The sequence below is a fragment of the Camelus ferus genome, chromosome 20, assembly GCF_009834535.1.
Source record: "Camelus ferus isolate YT-003-E chromosome 20, BCGSAC_Cfer_1.0, whole genome shotgun sequence".
NCBI classification, from domain to species: Eukaryota; Metazoa; Chordata; class Mammalia; order Artiodactyla; family Camelidae; genus Camelus; species Camelus ferus.
This window is the reverse complement of record NC_045715.1, coordinates 4,981,686-4,988,933: the sequence shown is the minus strand read 5'-3', so window position 1 is coordinate 4,988,933 and position 7,248 is coordinate 4,981,686.

The following is a 7,248-nucleotide window of genomic DNA, read 5'->3' as shown; positions in this document are numbered from 1 at the left end:
CAAACTGAAGAAATAACAAGCATCTGATCCGAAAATGTCCTGAGGGTGGATGACACATTCGGTCAAGCAAATACCATGACATTATTTGACAAACACACAGGTGACCATTTTTGGGGTGGTAGAGGCTACTATCCTGAGCCTGGAATCCCCTTGTCCCCCAGGATATTTCGAGAGTGAGAATGAGCACATTCTACCTACCTTACCTAATTCCTATCACAGACAAACTCACTCTTCACCGAGTCTAACAGTAGTCTCAGCCCAAGGGATATGACCCCCAGTGGGAATTCAATATCATAGAAGAGCTATCTTCATGAATGGATTTGAGAAGATTAAGAAAAGCAATTTCTCCATTTAATGTTATTTAACAAGAATGATGCACGAACAAGTAAGAGAGCAAAGCTGTCCAGACTGCATAAATCCCACGTCTGGAATAAACATAGTGGGGAAGAAATTTATCAACATTTTGACAGGGCTTATCTTTGGATAATGGGAGTATGGTGATTTTTATTTCCTCATTTATATTTTTCTATGTTTTCTAAATGTTTTATCAAGTATAAGTGTTACTTTTTAATAAGATGAAAGAACACAGTCCCTTTCTTAAAAATGTGATTGTTCTCCAGCTCGGGGAAATGGTTGTCCAAGGCATTTCTACACCTGTTGGCACGCAGGTGAGGAGGAGCACGTTTGTCCTGATGTTTGAAAATTCAGCAGGTCAGGTTGTGCTTTCTTAAGCAGTTGGAGATTTTGCAATCCTGGTGATGTTCTTTGCCAGGCTCAGCAAAGTTGGTATCAGACAGGTGACCGATGAAGATGAAGTTTCCAATAAACAGGCTGTCCACCCATTGTTTGCCAACCCTGACAACATGGGAGTGAATTAAATGCTCTTAATGTTGGATGGCCACTGTTGATGGACAATGTGAAGTCGTGGGGGTGTGAGGAGAAAATGCTTCGAAAGATGCTGCTCTAGCATCCTTGGGTACTGACGCTTGACTAAGTTGGCCTCAACATTTGTAAATCAGATGCAAATAACATATAATTTGAAAATCAGGAGATGCAAATGACATGTAAGACTTTTAGAGAAATTCTAGTGCTGAGCTTACCTGCTTGGTTGACCTGCTAAGCCCAGAGAATCAAATGGGCCACTGGAATTTACAATAGCCAAGACATGGACACAACCTCAGTGCTCATTGACAGATGACTGGATAACACAGATGTGTGCATATATACAATGGAATACTACTCAGCCATAAAAAAAGTAATGAAATAATGCTATTTGCAGCAATATGGCTGGACCTAGAGATTATCATACTGAGTGATGTAATTCATGAAGAGAAAGACAAATATATGATATCACTTATATGTGGAATCTTTAAAAATGACACAAATTAACTTATTTACAAAACAGAAACAGACTCATAGATAGAGAAAACAATCTTACAGTTAGCAAAGGAGAAAGGAAGGGGGAGGGATAAATTAGGAATTTGGGATTTGCAGATACAAACTACTGTATATAAAATGGATACATAACAAGGTCTTACTGTATAGCACAAGGAACTATATTTGATACCTTATAATAACCTATAATGAAAAAGAATATGAAAAGGAATATATATGTACAATTGAATCACTATTCTGCATACCAGAAACTAACACAACACTGTAAATCAACTATACTTCAATTTTTTAAAAAAATGATGAAATAGAAAAAATGGGCCAGTGGAAGCTCCCAAATAAAACCTCAGATTCAGGTTCCTGTACCTGCAGCAACAAGTTCTCTTTGCTCAGAAACCTCCAAATCTTCACAACCATCTACAGGCTCTTTTTTTAAATCCCTGATGCTCGGTCTCCTCCCCTGTTCATTTCTTCCACCTCGTTCCTGAATGTTCCAGCCTCTCCTGTTGCTTCACACAGATATTCCTCACTCACTACTTCTCTGAAACAAAATTCTTCCTTTTAATACCCTCCACCCCGAACACCCCTCAACACCCCTTCAATAACCATCCCACTTCTTTGCCATCAGAAAAGCTCACAGTCAGGATGTTTTGTTTTCTGCTTAACTCAAATGCCAGCTGTTACCAATGGAATTGTAAACACCTTATTCATCTTCGTAGCCCTCTGAAAGCGCAGAGCTGCAGTTATTACATTTGTTGAACAAGTGAATTTCCTCTCAAGGAAGAACAGGAGCGCTTTGTAACGATAACGTGTGTCTATTTACACGGAGCCATTTTCGAAGTTTATGTGGCTTGTAGCTCCAAATTGGATGCTCAGAATTGCAGAGTTGACATCTCCTGGGAATTTCTTTAAAATGCAATATCTTAGCCTTCTGCTTCCTCCCTTTACTCCCTCCTGCAACACACACCCCACTGAATCAGTTTCAATAAAAGTTTTAATAAAGTCCCCAGGCGATTCCTATGCGGTTCAATTTTGAGATGCATTGGTCTAGAGTATTGTCCATCAATTATGCATTGGAGTCAATGGGAAATACAATCTGAAAATACAGATTTTCAGGCTCCAGCCCCCAGTAGCCTGATTAAATCAATCTGGGAATTAGGATTCCTAAAAATACCCCCAGCATGCAGCCCAGATAAGAACCACTCACACAATGTCCTGCTGGAGCTCTCCAAAACTCCTGTAATATTTTGTATGCCAGTGTCTCCCCTACACAGTGATTTCTCTCCTCTTTACCACTTCATCTTCCCTTATGGTATGACTTCTCATCCTCCAAAACACACCTCATAGTTTCATTTGTCAGTACACTTTTGGATTTGTTTTTAAATTTTTTTGATGGGGGTAATTAGGCTTGTTTCTTTATTTATTTATAGAGGAGGTCCAGGGGATTGAACCCAGGACTTCATGCATGCTAAGCACACACTCCACCACTGAGCTATACCCTCCACCCCATTGGTACATATTTATTGAGCACCCCGAATTTGCTTAAATACCAAAACTGTTCTTAGACTTCTTTTCACAGTAAATTATCTACATTCTCTTTCTTGACTTCTTTCTTCACTAATCCTGTTCTCTAATTTTTGTAAGCATTCATTGGTGCCACTAGACTTATGGCTTATTTCCTGAGCAAAGAAAAGAAAATTTGTTACCTTTTTGTCCGGTTTTAAAACAACTTAAAGATTATTTTGAGCCACAGAGGCATCAAAAACTGATTACATTTAAAAACAAATCTGTTCTGTCCTTTAACATTTAAAAAAAAAATTTTGTATTGAAGAGTAGCTGATTTACAATGTTAGTTTCAGGTGTACAGCAAAGTGATTCAGTTATGCATATAAGTACATATATATTATTTCTTTTCAGATTCTTTTGCATTATAGGTTATTATGAAATATTGAATATAGTTCTCTGTGCTATACAGTAGGTCCTTGTTGTTTTTATTTTATATATAGTAGTTTGTATCTGCTAATCCCAAAGTCCTAATTTATCCCTACCCCCCTTCCCTTTGGTAATTATAAGTTTGTTCTCTATTTCCTTTAACCTTTGTAAAGGTACCAGTTTTCCACTTTTCTCATCCTAACTGTAACAGCTAACACTTCTAAGGGGCTTGCAATGGCCCTGGCGTTGTGCTAAGTGTATTTCCTGTGCTAATTATCTCAGTTAATCCACTCAACAACCCTCTGAGGTACATTCTATCATTATTCCTATTTTTTTTTTTAATTGAAATATAGTCAGTTACAATGTGTCAATTTCTAGTGTACAGCATAATGTTTCAGTCATATATATACACACATATATTTGTTTTCACATTATCCCTATTTTTTTTTATGAGACAACAGTGGCACGAAGAAGTTTAGTAACTTGCCCACGGTCACCCAGCTTGTGTCCTGGATTGAAACCCAGGCATTCAGACTCAGAACCTGTTCGCAACTGTTCTGCGGCTTCTTCTGTCGAGGATGGTGTTTGGGTTAGGCTTCCGGGACACGGGGAACCTCTTATTCTGTCCCGGTTTTCCACAGATAATTTAATGCTTCTTTCCAAATCTTTTCCACACTTTAATCTGTGGCCCATTAAGCTGTTTCCCAGGTATTGCTCATAGTGAAGTTTAAAAGGATTTCATGTTTGGACAAATTTCTTTTGCAGGTTGAGCAAGATAAGAAACAAGTTCTGACTCACACAGCAAAGGTCTAAATAAAGAAGCCCTGAATAATTTATAAAGAAATTTCCCCTCCTAACCAAATCCAATTTTAAATGTTAATATCTCTATGGCAAAAAAAGAAGATAAATCAATGTAATAAATGTAGCCTCTGGTCAGGTGTGTGGGGGTGCAGGGGTGTATGTGTGTGTGTGAATATAAAGGTAAAAAAGTTTAAAAAGGCCAAATAGTATACAAAAGGCATCCTTTTTCTCTGGGCCACCCAATTTTAATAGCTCTTCTCTTTCCTCCTTTTCTCAGCTAGGCAATGATTTTGTGTGTGTGTGTGTGTGTGTGTGTGTGTACTACTACCTTCTTTTATTTGAAGTATAGTTGATATACAATGTTGCATTAGTTTCTGGTGTACAGCAAAGTGACTCAGTTATACACATATTCAGTTATATATATAATATACATTCTTTTTCATGTTCTTATTCGTTGTAGATTTTTACAAGGTCTTGAGTCTAGTCCCCTTGTTCTACACCAGGACCTTGTTGATAGGAAGGGATTTCTTTCAATCCCTTCTGGTTTTTCTAGAATAGGATTTTCCCCACCCTTGGCCCTGCTGGCAATTTAGCCTGGAGAATCCTTTGTGGTGGGGGGCTGTCCTGTCCTGAACTCTGTGGGAAGTCCGGCAGCCCCCCAGGCCTCTAACCACTGGAGGCCGCCCACCCTCCCATCCACCGCCAACACCCCCACATCCTCACCCCGACACCAACCGTGACCAAAAAAAAAATGTCTTCAGACACTGGCTGCACGTACCCTGGGTGTGCAGTGCAGAAGGGCGAAATCGGTTCCCCCCTCCCCTGAGTTAAGAACCACTGTTTTGGAAATACCCACTGGAACTGCAATACCACTCATGCGTCCCTAGCTATACTTCATCCATAAATACTGTCTGAAAGATCTTGAGTCCAGCTGTTAGATCCCTAGCATTTTCATCTGCTGTTCTCCTCGCACTTGTCTTCTTGAGCCTTCGCCACATGCACTTCCCAGACAAGCCACGGGGGGCAGCATGCTGGCTGCTGCAGCAGGGGGCACAGAGATGGCCCTAGAGGGTCCCTGAGTGTGATTCTAGGGGTGAGGACTAGAGGGATGCTCTGCCATTGTTGCCACGGTAACCACAGATCTGACTTCGCTCCTGCGGGTCTCACTCTGAGGTTTACATGGACAACACCTCAGACATTAATCCAGCAGTTCCGTAGAAAACAAAAGTCTAATCTGTGATGCTGCCAATAAACACAAAACATCCCTGCCTTACACACAATTTGCCTAAGGGTAAGGCAAGAAGGATAAATTAGCAGGAAAGACAAATCTAGTGAGGCGGGAAGCCCCATAAAAAAGACCTGCAGGACCCCCAGACAGGGCCACTACTCTCCTGCCAGCACTACCCGGTTCCCTGGCCCAGTGGCTTTATCTCACTCTTTGCCTCTGAAATGGCTTACTTCTAGGGAAGTAGAACTTACCCCTAAAATTCTATTGGTTCCCTGAGCTAACTCCTGATTAGTCCATTTGTAGTACTTTGCACGGAATTCACTCCTGATTGGTTATTTCTCTCCCTCCTGATTGGTCCATTTCTACAAAGCTTGTTCCTAATTAGTGAACTTTTGTTATATCCTATTTGCATATGATGTTGCAAAGTGTAAACGGGCAGCCTATAAAAGCCTGTATAAACCTACAGATGGCGTCCGGAGCTTGGAGTGTTAACTCTGGGCCCGCTGGCATTATAAACCTGAGTTCTCCACCTCTCTGAGTGTTGCTTGGTCTCTTATCCAAATCCAGGTAGCTGTAACACTGAGCTGTAACGCACTTTTCTGCAACACTAGAACACATGAGATTAATACACTGAGTAGCACTATCATCTTGCCTTTACTCCATGTGAATGTGGAACTTCATGGTGTGTGTTTTTATGGGTGTAAATGTGTGAGATAGGAAATTATTTTATTTTTTGGATCAAGGGGAAAAGGACAAGTTAAACAAGACACTTAGGTGCCAAACTCTGTGCCAAGTGCCCTGCCTGACTTGTCTCATTTAAACCTTACAACGGCCCTGAGACGTGTGTAGCAGTATCACCTCCATGTCAAAGGTGACAAAACCTCGAGTTGGCCGAGTAATGTGGCCAAGCTCATGTTTCTAGCAAATCGTGAAACAGGGATTCAGACTCACAAAGTTTGTCCCCAAGGTTTGTGGGTGTATGTGTGTGCATGTGTGTGTATGTAAATTAATTATGGTAAAATACACATATCATAAACTATACCATTTGAACTATTAAGTATACAGTTCAGTGGCATTAAGTACTTTCACACTGCCATGCAACCATCACCACCATCCACCTCCAGAACTTTTTTGTCTTCCCAAACTGAAGCTCTGTACCCAGAATTAAACAATAATTCCCCACTCTCCCCTCCCCCAGCCCCCAGCAACCACCTTTCTACTTTCTGTCTCTGTGAATTTGACTACCCTGGGTACTTCTTATAAGTGAAATCATACAGTATTTATCTTTTGGGGACCAGCTTATTTCACTGAGCATAATGTTTTCAAGGTCCATCCATGTTAGAGCCTGTATCAGAATTTCCTTCCTTTTTAAGACCAAATAATATTCCACTACGTTTATATATACCACATTTTGTTTATCCATTCACCTATGATGGACACTTAGGGTGCATCCACCTTTTGGCTATTGTAAATAATGCTGCTGTGCACATGGGAGTGCAAATATCTCCTCGAGACCCTGCTTTCTTTCGGGTGTATATCCAGCAATGGAATTGCTGGGTCATACGGTCATTCCATGTTTAATGTTTTTTAATGTTTTCATCTATTTTATTTTAACTTTTTGGGAGGGAAGTAATTTGGTTTATTTATTTATTTTTAATGGAGGCACTGGGGCTTGAACCCAGGACCTAGTGTATGCTAAGCAGGCACTCTACCACTGAGCTATACCCTCCCTATCACGTTTAATTTTTTTAAGGAACTGCCATGTTGTTTTCCATAGTGGCTGAGCCATTTTATATTCCCACCAGCAGTGCACCAGGGTTCCAATTTTTCCACATGTTTGCCAACACGTGTTTTGGGGTTTGAGGGTTTTCTGCGAGTAGCCATCCTGATGGATA